This window comes from Lutjanus erythropterus, chromosome 11 (assembly GCF_056507025.1).
Source record: "Lutjanus erythropterus isolate fLutEry1 chromosome 11, fLutEry1.hap2, whole genome shotgun sequence".
Lineage (NCBI taxonomy): Eukaryota > Metazoa > Chordata > Actinopteri > Lutjaniformes > Lutjanidae > Lutjanus > Lutjanus erythropterus.
The window spans coordinates 4,414,725-4,428,579 of NC_139327.1; the positions used below are offsets into that span (position 1 = coordinate 4,414,725).

Consider the following 13,855-nt stretch of genomic DNA (forward strand, 5'->3'; position numbering starts at 1 on the left):
CAGAGCTCTGAGGTGCATAAGGGCTTGCTCTGGGAAAAGCCTGATCCCAGCTGCCATGGCCACCTTAAATAAGATGATTTGAGTGTATTTTAGAGTGTACTCTGGTCTAAATATGTCGTCCCTGTGTGTTGTTTGTTTGTTGACCAATGTGCTCAATGCTTTAGAAATGAATTTCCCCTTGGAGACAATAACATCTAAGTCTAAATTAAAAAATTATTTATCTGTTCTATCTGAAAATTAACAACTTTTCTTTTGTCATAAAAATAAGTGTTTGACAAATAAAAAATGAGAAGAGATTGCCAAAGTAATCACAATTTATTCAGAGTAGAATAAGACTGTTTGAACCAAATGTCATGACAATCTATCCAATAGTTGTCAAGTCATTTTTTTTAAAGAACACAAATATCAGTCTCAAGGTGGGACTAGAGGTAAAGTAATTTGGGTTCATCATCTAGAATTCATAGATGTCTGTACAAACCTTTGTACGAATTTATGCGATAATTGTTGAGGTGTTTCACTGGATAAGTGATAACCTGAGCCACTGGTGGCACAGACCACCAAGGATTAATCATCTTGGCACCATGGATGGCTGTGCCAAATTTCATGGCAATCCATCCGTTGGTTTTGAAAAGAATTTCAGTCTTAACCAAAGTAGTGGACTGTTGATTGACATTGTAAAGATATACCTCTACTGTGGCTGATAAAAACTGAATTCACATTAAGCTCTAGTGTTTCCTGGAAATGGATCCACAGTCTGGTAAGAGTTGTTGTTTTCATGCCGATGTTTTAATCTATTAACATTTGTTATTGCTGTATTGTATTAATGCCTACTTCTGTTGTGAGGTGTGTGAACTGCAGAAGAGCTCTGGAAAGGTGAAGACTGTTTTTATGTCCTCACTGCAGAGTCCTCACAGGTGAAGTATGACAGTATTATGTGCGAGTGTGAGGGATTGAATTATATCCTGTTTGTGCACCACACCCAAAGAAGCTCTAGATCACGAGATAAGAATGATGCCAAGTTGTAATGAAGTCTTGCGTTTAGCAGTTGTTTGAGCTACTTTTAATGGCAGCCTTGAGACACTTTCCATCAAATAAATACAGTTAACTTCCCTAAATTCACACTTCAACATTTCCAAATTTTGGTTGTAATCAGCCTAGAAATGACTAATTCAAATTTCTAAGCAATTAAAAGCCCCTGTCTTCTGCCTCAAGGATTTTCTCAAGGGCTGATCTGCTTGACTGTAAATGTAGCTGGATTGTTTTGTTAGTTCTTAGCAGATTTTCACTTGTGTGTTCACCTTTTATGCCTCATACTACTGTTTTTATCCACAACTTTTAAATGAGCCCAAATGTAGTGAAGTCAACATGGATGTTAAAGGGACAGTTCACCCCAAAATCTAAAATGCGTATTTTTCCTCTGGGCTGTACTGTTTATCCATCTAGATAGTTTTGGTGTAAACTGCAAAGTTCAGGACATATCAGCCTTCTCTCCAGTATAATAATTACTAGGGGCGCAATGTATCGCAGTTGTCCTGTGTCCCACACAGATCTCCCCCCATGGTTTTGCATGCATGTGTCTGCAGACTACATGTGACATCATAGTGTGAAACACAGTTTTACTGTCACTGTTACTTTTATATAAGTTATAATACCTGAAATCTCAATGCAAAGTTGCTACAGATGCTGCTGTGTTTCACTCTGCAGCGCATCTCTGTGAGGCAGAAGAATCTAAAAAAAGGAAGAGCGACTGATTTAAAAGCCGTCACATCATCATCTCAAATTAAATCCCAACCATGACTTTAGACATTTTCACTGGTATAACTATGCTGTTGTCATAGAAACAGATCACAAGATTGTGATATTTATTGAAACTTTGGCGGTATCAGCTGTCTTAACTTTTGCATCTCCTCTCTGCTCACTGGTGCAGCTCTGTGCCTGCCTGTCTGTGATACAGTGTGTCTGTGTTGACTGGTTATTACTCGTGACTTCCACCAAATCAGATGGTGGGCAGGGTATTGAGCCAGACTTCAACATGTAGTAGTGTATTGTACTACTACTACTACTACTTTCTCTCTAGTAGAATTAAAGTAGTTCAAGATGATTCTACAGTAGAAAGAAAATAGTTCCAATATGAAACTGCTCACAACAAGATCTGTGAATTATTTTGAATAACCAGGTCATGATTTCTATAAAGACACATTGCTGTTGATTTTTATTATTTATTTTTGTGTGTGTGTGTGTGTGTGTGTGTGTGTGTGTGTGTGTGTGTGTGTGTGTGTGTGTGTGTGTGTGTGTGTGTGTTTTGGTCTTGTGGTGGCACATGTGGTGTGCCATTATATTGAAGAGAAGGCATCTCTACGGTCGATATCTCTGAAGTTATATTATCAACTTCTTCTTTTTTTGTGGGAAATTCTGTCCTCTACACCTAAACTTTCCATGCCTTGGTCTGTATTCAGGAACTGCTGTCCTCTTAAGCAGCCCTGAATACAGACAAAGACTCTCAGGTCTTTTCGTTGTGTTTGATTTCTCTGAGCTGCAGGTCAGGTTGCTGGATGGACTGCTGAATGATTTTTTTGTAGGACCTTGCTCTTTCCCTGCAACTCTTTTCTCCACTTCTCGTCTCATTCTTATAAGAAAATAGTTCTACTTGAGCTGCTTGGTGCTTGGCAGCCATTCAAGATGCAGAAACTGAAGGCTGAGTGAAAGCACGAGTACTGAAGTGTACATGGATATCCATATGGCCGTCTGGCTGGTTGAATTCCTCACATCTTGCACTGGAGCATGTGTTTTCAGCAGTACACAGTTCTGTGGACAGTTACGTGTTGCTCTCTAGTGTTGTCTTTAATTCAAAGAAATTTATTTTTGTTGGAACTACTCTGTTTTGACACAAAGGGTTGGATTTAGCATTATTCCACCAGTTGTTAAAGTGCCACAAATAAGAAAGAATGGCAGCTGGTGTTGTATCCACTTCAGACGATTTTGCCGTTATGACTTTAATGCATGCTACGGAAGGAGTTGGTTGTTGCTTAGTGCTTTTTTTTAGCCATGATGAGAAATCTGTCAAACATTTCTGGCCATTGCTATTTTTCACAACTATTTGACACCAAGTCTGGTCAAACAGTACTTTTCTGTGTCTGACTTCAGTGCTGAATTGTTATTCCAGCTGTCTTTAATCTTAAATTACTTTACTAGAGAGCCAACTGGAACATAAAGCTGATAGTGATGCAGTGGTTTGTTCCATCAGAACACAAGATTTGAATTATCCTTGCAAAACCAGCTTAATTTCCATGCATTACTGGGTCTTCACTTTTTTTTTTTAATTTTCTGTGTTTTAGCCATGTGGTTTTGCATTATTATATTAAATCTGGTGGAGAGGGGGGTGCCCATATAGCTCAGTTGGTAGGCCGTGCACACCATATGTTGACGCTGGTCCTCTGCAGTGGCTGCCGGTTCGATTCCTGCCTGGGGGTCATCCCCTCTCTCTCTCCCCTTTTCCTGTCATATCTTCAGCTGTCCTATCTTAATAAAGGCAAAAAGCCCCCCCCTTAAAAAAAATCTTTAAATCTGGTGGAGAGATTTGAAAATAAGCAGAACCATGGACTGAAAGTAGAAAGCTTGACTTTTGTTGTTGCATATTATCACTTTGTATAATGATCTCCTTTCTTGGCCGTCCTGTTGGTAAATTGGATCGGCGACCTCCACAGTGAAAGATAATTATAAAAATTGAAATATGGATTTTTTTTCACGTTGTTAAAACTTAAACAACTTTACAGAATCACATTGACTGCAAAGATTTGGTTAGTAGCCTTTGTGAAATACAAACTTTTAAAAGATATTAATTTGGAGCTGAAACTAATGATTATTATAATTAATCTGCTGACTATATTCTCAATTAATCATTTAATATACGAAATGACACAAGTTGTGGAAAAATCCCTATTACAGTCCTTTAGAGCCCAAGAGTTGCTTGTTTTTGTCTGATCAAAACCTGAAGATGTTCAGTTTTAAAATAATGTAAAGTAGGGAAAAACAGCAAATCATATGGCTAAAAAAGCCATATTGTGATGATTTTAACTGAAATTGTGATATGCAATACAATTAGTGGAACTTATTATTTTTGCATCACAAAAAAGTTAAACTTGTTGGGCTCTGTACCAAACAAACAAGTCTATCTTATATCAGGACAACAAGATTTTTAGGTCAGAGCATCTCTGCAGCACTACAGTGCATTATAATGCTGTTTTGTCACACATTTTCCTTCAGCAAAAAGTGGTAGGGTTCTTCTGGATATTGCACTTGCCCATATTGTGAATTCAATTATATTGCGATTAATTGTGCAGCCTTAATTCTGTAGTAAATTTAGAGTTTGCTGTATAGTGTATTTTCAGCTTATTATAGCTCGTCTTCCAACAGTGTCTTGTACTGGGAGCTAATGTCACTATGGGGATCACTGTACTCCAACAGAGGTGTTTGGGAGATGGTTGAACAATGTGTAAGGCAAAAGGCAAAATGTTTGAGTTTTTAGCTTTTCAATGATTTTAGATAAATCTTTTAGTATTTTGTTTTTACCATCATCAACTGTTATGTGACTTAATGTAGTATTTTAAAAAAATAATTTGGAATCTAAACTGCAATGTTTTTAACATTGTTCCCTCAATGACATTTAGAGAAATGTGTCAGTGTGCATTACTTTTCCCCAGTTATTTCCCTGCTGTGCCAAAAGACACAAGATTTCTGTTGGTACTGATATTGTGTTGTGAGGGTTGACTCCCAATAAATGGATGAATATTGTTTCTGTAACAAATTTTTAATTATTGTTGTTATTATGATTATTAAGAAACTAAAAGGCATGTGTTTAAAACAAACATAGATACAGCATTGAAGACCACTCAGAACAGTGGATATTATGATCAATATTTTGTGCATCCTAGGCTAATAGGTTTGAAGAAAGTTCTGGGCCAGTGACTATTACGTGTCATCCTCACCTGCACTTGACCCATTACATTCAAAGTAGTTCAGCTGCTCTAATCACACCTGTAATAGGTTACATCACCACAAACAGCAGCAGTGAATTACCCAGCAATTTGTTACACTCAACACTTAGAGCTCGCTTAATGCTATTTCACACCGACTGAAAATGTGATAATCAGGTCAAGGACTCCCAAAAGAATGAGAGACAATTCACTGCTCAACTTAACTAGCTAGCTGAAGTTAATATGGGCTGTTGTCCTGGAGTCCCCAAGTACCCCACAAGGAGAGATTGTACTTATCAGTCTTTATTAGCATTCATTACATCTCCAATTATTGTTTACTTTGTCTGTTGTTGTTGATGTGAGTTGTGTTTCTGTGTGTGTGTGTATGTTTGTGTGTGTGTGTGTGCGGGCGCTCAGATGTAATGGAGCTCACTGTTGAATGCAGCAGTATCGTGGGAAGCCAGATTCATTAAGCCTCTGGTTCATTCGAGTGCTCTCTCTGCTTCTCCGTCTCTCACCATCTCTGTCTGTTCCTGTTTTCTGCCACCATCCATCCCTCTCTCTTCTCTCTGCCGTGAGCCCAGTTTGTATAAACTAATTAAATTGTCTCAGTTAGACGAGGTGATCAGACTCTTTGATCAGCCTTTCACAGGCTCGACTGTTTGGTGGCTCAAAAGCCAGCAGGCTGTGGGAGACCAGAGAAGGTCCAGCTTGTTTAATATACTGCTGTAGTCACTGAGTTCAGTGCAAACGGAGGAGGGATGGCGAAGGTTCTTCATGGTGGTGTTCAAACACAAGACAAAGGAGAGTGAAGAAAGGGAAGGGAAATAAGTGAGCCAAGCAGGAGAAGAAGGAAAACCACTACAATGTGTGAGAGAGTAAAAAATGGATAAATAAGAGAAATGTAAGACATACACACACACATAATGTGGAGATAAATAGTCGTCTAAAGGACCGTTGTTTTGACAACAGTGTCAAAACAAGTTTTGTGTAATTTGTACAATGAAAGTAGGCAGATGGTCTGAAGACTTATTGAGCTGAAATACCATACATTAGGCCTATTTAATTGGCAGCCCCTTTAATAAACTCAATCCAGATCTTTTAATCAGTTATCAATTTTTCATGGTTATTTACATTGTTTATTGAAAGATCATCATTTTATTAGAGGACTAATTAGCCCATTCACTGGTTAAGTCTGCTGTTAAACGCAGAGATGATATATTTTAAGAAGTCTTAACTCAGGCTATTTAAGCAGAGGGAATTTGTCAAGTGCAACGTGTTTATTAAAACAACAAGCTTCTAATCTAGGATTGCAAAGATGCATTTTTCCTGTTCTTTTGTATGTATTTTTTTTTTCTCCAATTGTGAAAACTATTAAAGTAGAGAAAAAAAATAAAAAAGATGCATTGTTTTCCACATTTAAACTCCTAATTTCACAGGTCAGACATAGGAAATCTAAACATCTGGCATCTTAGCACTTCACTTTTTAAAATCTGTCTCTTCAAAAAAAAGTAATTGAATAGGCCTGCCGTACATAGAAAATGTTTCAGATTTAAAAGCAAGTAAATCAGTGAAGTTTTTGATTGGATAAGACATATCCTATACTGCAGAGATTATTGAACCTGCTCCTGGAATCATTCATTGACCGCACTCTGTCCCTTCAATTCATCATCTTTATGTACTGATTCATTCCAATTTATTATTTTAAACGGTAGTTATTCTTTTGGCAGACAGAGCTTTCCATTGTTTCATTCAGCCTCTCCCTGACTGTGAAAGTAGTATCATAGACGTACTGTTCCACTTTTATTGCAAGCTCCAGAGGAAGTATGGGGAATGTTCATCATAATTCTACTGTATATGAATTGTTAATGAGCAGCTTTGGAATATTCAACAGAAAATTGCATGGAGCGCACAATATTAATCGACTGCAGGTAGCTTCTGGCATTAGATTCAGATCCAGTTTGCAAACATATCTGGGTGTCTACTATAATGGCACATTAACTGTGAGAGTTATACAGTAGATCCCCTCCAGACATGTTTTAAGACATATAAAACTACTCTGCTTTGAATAGTAAGTGTTATGATGTGGTTTTTCAATATTCAACTTAAAATTGCATCTACTCTTTCTTGAAATGAACCCAGAATCTATAAATATGCAAGTCAGTTTTGTCTGAAAATATCAGATTAATAACACTATATTTGAAAGTAGGAAGTTTTTATCCCACACTACATGTGAAACATTGTACAACCTTTGTATAAATCCAGCCTGGTTTCCAAAAAGATTTCAAATAGAATTGATCATAATAGCTGCCTTCCAGATGGTAACCTGTTGTAAGGATACCTGCAGACATGCATCGGCACTAAATACCGCAGTGTAATTACTTTGTACACTGCCAGACAATCACAGTAATGAAAGCTAGCAGAGAGTGAGCCATATTGAGCAATTACTTTTTTCCCAGTGTCATCATAAGGCGCTGAAATAAGGAATTTGTCTTGCTATTGTTCTGTGAGCAGGCAAAACATAATGTGCATCATTTATTCCAAGCAATCAGTTGGTTTGGCGGCTTAGAAGCATGCAGAAAGCAGGCACAATGGAAGCTCTCTCAGCCCCATCATAACTTTGTCACATATTCTGTGCACTGACAATGCATGTCATGTTGCATTATTTGCCTTGGATGAGTGTGGGCGGGAAAGGCAAACAAGATTAGTTGATGCATGCACTTGTTTTTCTACAAGTGAATTGAGGCCTTTAGAAATGGTTTAGTGAGTCAGTGCCAGTAGCACACCCATCAAACTCATCCATCTGACAGCGGTGCATATCTGTAACACTGGTAAGTAATTCTCTACAGGCACGCTAAGGTTGCTTCGAGGTGGTCCTTCAGTGACTAACTGCCGTTGCTCAAGATGTGGTGGATTTTTTCTGAGCAGTATTTGATAGAAAATCTGCCTTGATGTCCTCCTCATATGTACTGTGATATAAATAAGAGATACACTGTGGTTTCTGTGGGCTGTGGGATAAATCCTGGACTTAGGCATGGTTTTGTGGAGTCCAGTGAGTGCTGTTACATAAACCACCCCTAAAAATGTTACTGGACTGAGACAGTTTTTGTTTTTCTTCACACTGAAATGAAATAAAGTAGAAGAAGATGTTCCAGCATGTATGAGGCAGACAGTATGTCAGTGGTAGAAACACTCAGGTCTTTTACATAAGTAAACTTAGCGATGTCGTATGGAATTTAGCATCCTGTGTTAGTGGAAGCGTGGTTTCATGTACCAGTGAGACAATGAAATATGATTCAGAAAGTCCTGTTGGAGTAACAGATTAATGCATTAAAAAGCTAATCAAACACAAAAACACTAAATAACACTTTATAATACTCATAGAAAGCATTTTGCAACTCATAGCTGAAAAACCTATCACAATACTGAAGTTTTATGTCAGTCGATATTGATAATTATTGACAACATGTTGTGTGCTCCAAGAATGAGTATTGTATTATCACTGGGCACTATGGACAAAATCAGAATTGCAATATTTTTTAGGGATGCACTGATCGATCAGCCAGAGACCGGAACCATCCAGTTTTCATCATGACCGACCGTCACATATCCAATTCTGTGCCTGTCATTGTCACGCACGTGTTCTGCACGATGGTCGCGTCATGCACGCAGCAAATAAACTGACCGTGATATCTCACTCACCACAGCGCTAATCACAGCTACACACACACTCAGACATGCTTGCATGAAGTTGGTGTCAGTGACAGATTCCAAGAACAGGATAAAGAGAAGACAGACAGTCTACAACGAGACAGAGCAGCTGACAATGTCGCAGAACAGCCGTGAACTTTGTAGCTCTTCAGGATAATGTTAGCCAGCAGCAGACTGCTGTTCACAGACTGACAGTTAAAATCTCACCTCCTGTTCTGGCTGAAGAATAAACAACCTGTGTTGATGTGTCACTTCAAACATTTTCTCATCCAGAGTCGTTGAACTTCTGCGTTTTACTACAGCAAACTGTTGCACCGCGTCTATCTCAGGATTGTTAATATCTGCTTCCACATGAGATCACATGAAATCGTGTCCTGTGAAATCCCATGAAATTCCATTATCTCCTGAGATCGCATTCCCCCTATTCATAATCATAATATAAAACTATAATAACGCCTGGCTGTAACCTGGAGGACTGTAAAATAGTAATGAATGAATATTTAATAGTATTACTTACTGTTTTATTATGAACATCCAGTTTAATTTTTACAAGAAAAGTTGTGAAAATATTTGTGAATGCTGTCAGTTATAGTTCTTAGAGAGACTGAAAATTGGAATTGGCCAAAATCAAAATCGGCAGGTCAGACCCTTCAAAAAAAAATGAAATCAGAATCAGCCAAGAAAATTAAAACTGGTGCATCTCTAATATTTTTGACCAGATACCTCAGTATTGATATTGCGACAGTATTGTAGGCATGACTGTTGGAGTTTTCCCTAAAATATTAATACAGTGAGATTTTTGAACATCAGTAACATGGATATAATGAGTGGGAAAGAAAACATGTATGTCATATCACATTATAATGATATCCAAAATCTATCAAGATAGCTAGTCTCATATCACAACATGATATAATATCAATATATAGACCTTTTTACAGTTTGCTTGTCAATGGGTGCTACAAACGAGCAGTTTTGATCACGTTCTCAGTCCAGTCAACGCATTTAATAGCTTGCAGCTATCTCAATTATTGTTATCACAGTTGCTGCTGCTGTCATTGTTGTCATTGCTATTATCAGTACTACGATGGTTGTAGTGGATAATATTATTGCCAATAATATTAAAACTATAAGGATGTTGTGTGGATTGTAATGGCGGTAATGATAACGGTAATACTTATTGCTGTTGTTATTATTGTCATTGGTGTCAGAATCGTATATAGTATAATTATATCACATGTAATATGATTTAGGAGACGGTTTATAGGAATAACATATATAATGTATAATAGACTTGCATCGATTAATCGGCAATGCTCGGAATCGGGTTGGTTTTCACGTTACTGGCCTTGACCGGTGACCGGCCGGTCTGCGTCACAAATCCGGTTCTGTGCCCGTCATTGTCACACACATGTTCTGCACGATGGTCACGTCATGCGCGCAGCAGACAAACTGACCGTGACGTCAACACAGCGCTGATAACAGCTACACACTCTGACATGTCTGCTTGAAGATGGTGTCAGAGACAGATTCCAAGAACAGGATAAAGAGAAGACAGACAGTCTACAACGAGACAGAGCAGCTGACAAAGTCGCAAAACAGCCGTAAACTCTCTCGCACTTAAGGCTAATGCTAGCAAGCTAGCAGCAGACTGCTGTTCACAGAGGGACAGTTAAAATCTCACCTCCTGTTCTGGCTGAAGAATAAACATCCTGTGTTGATGCGTCTCCTCAAACATTTTCTCATCCAGACTTGTTTAACTTCTGTGTTTGTTTTTTCTCACGGCAAAGTTTTACTTCAAACTGTTGCACTGCGTTAGTCTCCGCTTTGTTTACATCCGCTTCCACAAAAGATCACGTGAAATCGCGTCCCACGAAATCCCGCGAGATCACGTTCACCCAATTCATAATCTTAATATAAAATTATAATAAGGCCTGGTTGTAACCTGGATGATTTTGGAGAAAGTATTAAATGAATATTTAATAGTCAGTGTCTTATTATGAACATATTTACAAGAAAATTTGCAAAAATGTTTGTGAATGCTGTCAATTACAGTTCTTAGACTGAAAATCGGAACCGACCAAAATCGGAATCGATAGGTCAGACCCCTCAAAAATCGGAAATCGGAATCGGCTAAGAAAGTTGAAATCGGTGCAAGTCTAATGTATAATATTGTGTTATTAATGGAAATGGCAATGTTAAGGACTTTTCCATAACATCACTCACTTTTGAATAACAGCATAGTCTGTGCTGTGTATTCTTGTTGTATGTACATATTATCTGCATATATTGTAGAATTTTATGCATGTTCAGACCCCAGGAAGAATAGTGGCAGCATTTGCTGCAGCTATTGGGGATCCTAATAAAATTAACAAATGCCACCAGTTGTTCTGAAATGATTGAGATCTAATCCAAATTCTGTACAAATTAAGTAGAATATCAATTCTGACGCATCATATACACAGCAACCAGGCATTTTGGTTAATTTGGTGCTGGTTAAATTCTTAATTCAACATTTGCATCTTGCTAACTCATCTGAATGACTTGGGGAGAGAGCTACTTCTGCTGCCAAAAGGTGTGCACACTTTTAAAATGGCATTGGCTATAAAAGGGTCTATTGCCCAGCCCTAATCACAGTTATCTTCTGTGACTATGATGGTATACTATACAATTACACCATTGATGTAACAAAGTAATCAACCAAGCATGTGCACTTGCATGTTTTTAATTGGCCAAGGCAGTGCCTTGCCAGATGAGGTCACATTTCGTCATATTAAAAGTTAAGCCAGGTTCAAGTGAAGCCAGGTTTTTTGCTGGGTGACCATTGCGGCAACAGACTGGCCCCATTCAAATGAATAAGAGAGCTGCATTTTTGTTTTTGTTGCTCAAGTTGGTTAGAACACAGCCTTACTCAACTTCAAATAAAAGTCTTGCATTCCAAATTTGACTTAAGTAAAAGTATGTAAGTATTAATAGCCAAATTAATTTACAGTAGACTTGGAACCAGAAATCTGCAAGCTCATTTTTTCATTTTCTCTAACAGATACCTCTGGTCTCCCTCCCATTCAGACAGATTTACACCATCCTTGACTTGTCGATTTTGTTACAACATTAGTAATTAATTACAAATACTCAAATTACTGTAATTAAGTAGTTTTTTGGGGTACTTGTACTTTTATGAGTAGATTTTCAAGTCTGTACTTTTACTTGTACTCAAGTATTCATTATGCCATGTAATCTACTTAGTTACGTTTAAAATCATAGTTGAGTACTGAGTACAATTTGAATTCATATCCAGACCTTTTATCTGCATTTAGCAATTAGCCAGTAGCCAATAAAGTGATTTGGTAGCAAAAAGCCAAAGAAAACCAGGACATATTGACAAAAAACAAAACAAAAAAAGTATGTTAATGACTGAGCTTTAATTGATTTTTCATTAAGAATTTAACCAGTTAGAAATGTATTCATGGATATTTAATCAATAGTCGTGGCAGTACCTGCACCTCATCTAGCTTTGTTTTGTCTGCTGGAGACATTTTGCTGAATAAGGAAATAAAAACTTGAAATGAGAGAAAAAATAGACAGCCAATCAAAATGAGGGGAAAAAACTACTTCTTTTGTATCAAGTCAGTTATTAATGATTGTCAGTGTTTAAACTATTGGTAAAGCAAAACAGAAAATTTAGAGCCCTAGTCTGGAGAGGTGATGGTGGCATCATCGGTTAAAAGTAACTAATACTCTGAGTAGTTTTTTTGACAAATACTTTGTACTTTTACTTAAGTATTTTTCTAACACTAGTACTTTTACTTGTAATTCAGTGATATTTTAGCAATGTAACAGTACTTGTACTTGAGTACAGATTTTCAGTACTCTTTCCCCCACTGTCCAAAACACATTTTAGAGTACTGTTTTGCTATAATTTGAGATTGTCTGCAACCCTGCTGCCTTTTTTTCACTTCTCTTCCCCTTTGTGAATTAGTCTGGTGATGCCAAGTCATACTTAAAGTATGAAAGTAAGTAAAGTAGTAAGTAAGTACTCAGTTGGCAGCAGAATATCCCCTATTAGTTTGATTAATATTGGTATTAATAATAAGATTGGTTGATTATTATTGTCAATGCATTACTGTGTATGTAGCATTTTATATTCTATCTTATTGAAGTAAAGATAATTTTAATTATCTTGACAATTAGTTCAATTTACCGATTGTATGTTTTGATGTTAACCCTTGGCTTGGCTAACTAGCAACTGTATAGTTGTCAAATAAATGTAATAGAGTTTAGTAGGAGTATAAAGTAAGATGAAATGGAATTATCAAGTAAAGTACATGTACTTAGCTTCTTTCCACCAATGGAGCAGGTCCATAATCCATCTCGACCTTAATTTAGCCTAAACTTGTGACAGTGCAGAAATGAGTAAAAACAGTCCCTGTCATTCTGTGGAAAATTGTCAACTTTTCAAGTAGCACAGATATGGAGGATTTAGAAAGCAGAAGATAGAATAAGGTAAACATGACAAGAGTGTTGAAAAATGGCAAACAGCAGTGTTATTGGTCCTGCAGGAATAATCCTCATACACCCATCATCAAGGTTAAAGGCTAAAAGAGTACACATGCACCCAGAGAATAAGTGCTTCAGGCTAACATATCATACATATATTACTTTTCTTGGCCTCGAAAGTGTTCATGTATCCAGACATCAGTGGTGTAAATGCCACTAGGAACTCACAAGCCTGTCTCTCCAGCCTTCTTGTTAAAATGTTGCACAGTATTGACAAGTCATTAGTGGAGCTGTAGCAGCTTTGCACCTTCTCTTTAAACAGTCGGCCAGCCTCCACTCAGATGACTGCCTCACCAGCTTAAATGTCTCCCTGGGGGTATTAACACCAATGGCTCTTTGGTCCACAATGGAGCAAAACAGGTCACCCCTTCAAATAACAAAGCTGATTTGTTCCATAAGTTTTACTGTGGGCAGCTGTGAAACATTACACAGTCCCTCAGCAGCAGATGAGTGGCTCTATTGATCAGCCCTGTCAAACTGTATAACCCCATGTGTGTACCCTGCAATATTGGAGTTGTAACTTATCGGTTTCTTTTCAGAATCCAGTTCTCCTCATGAAAAGAAATGTGTCCAGATGTAGTTTTTGTGACGGGAAAACTGAAATGAAACATTTT

General features: G+C 37.6%; 1 protein-coding gene across 11 annotated transcripts in view; it reads left to right on the top strand.

Moving 5' to 3' along the window:
• Positions 1 to 13,855, top strand: part of auts2a (activator of transcription and developmental regulator AUTS2 a) — a 373,611-nt gene that overhangs the window by 78,551 nt on the left and 281,205 nt on the right. The gene's annotated exons all lie outside the window — the stretch shown is intronic.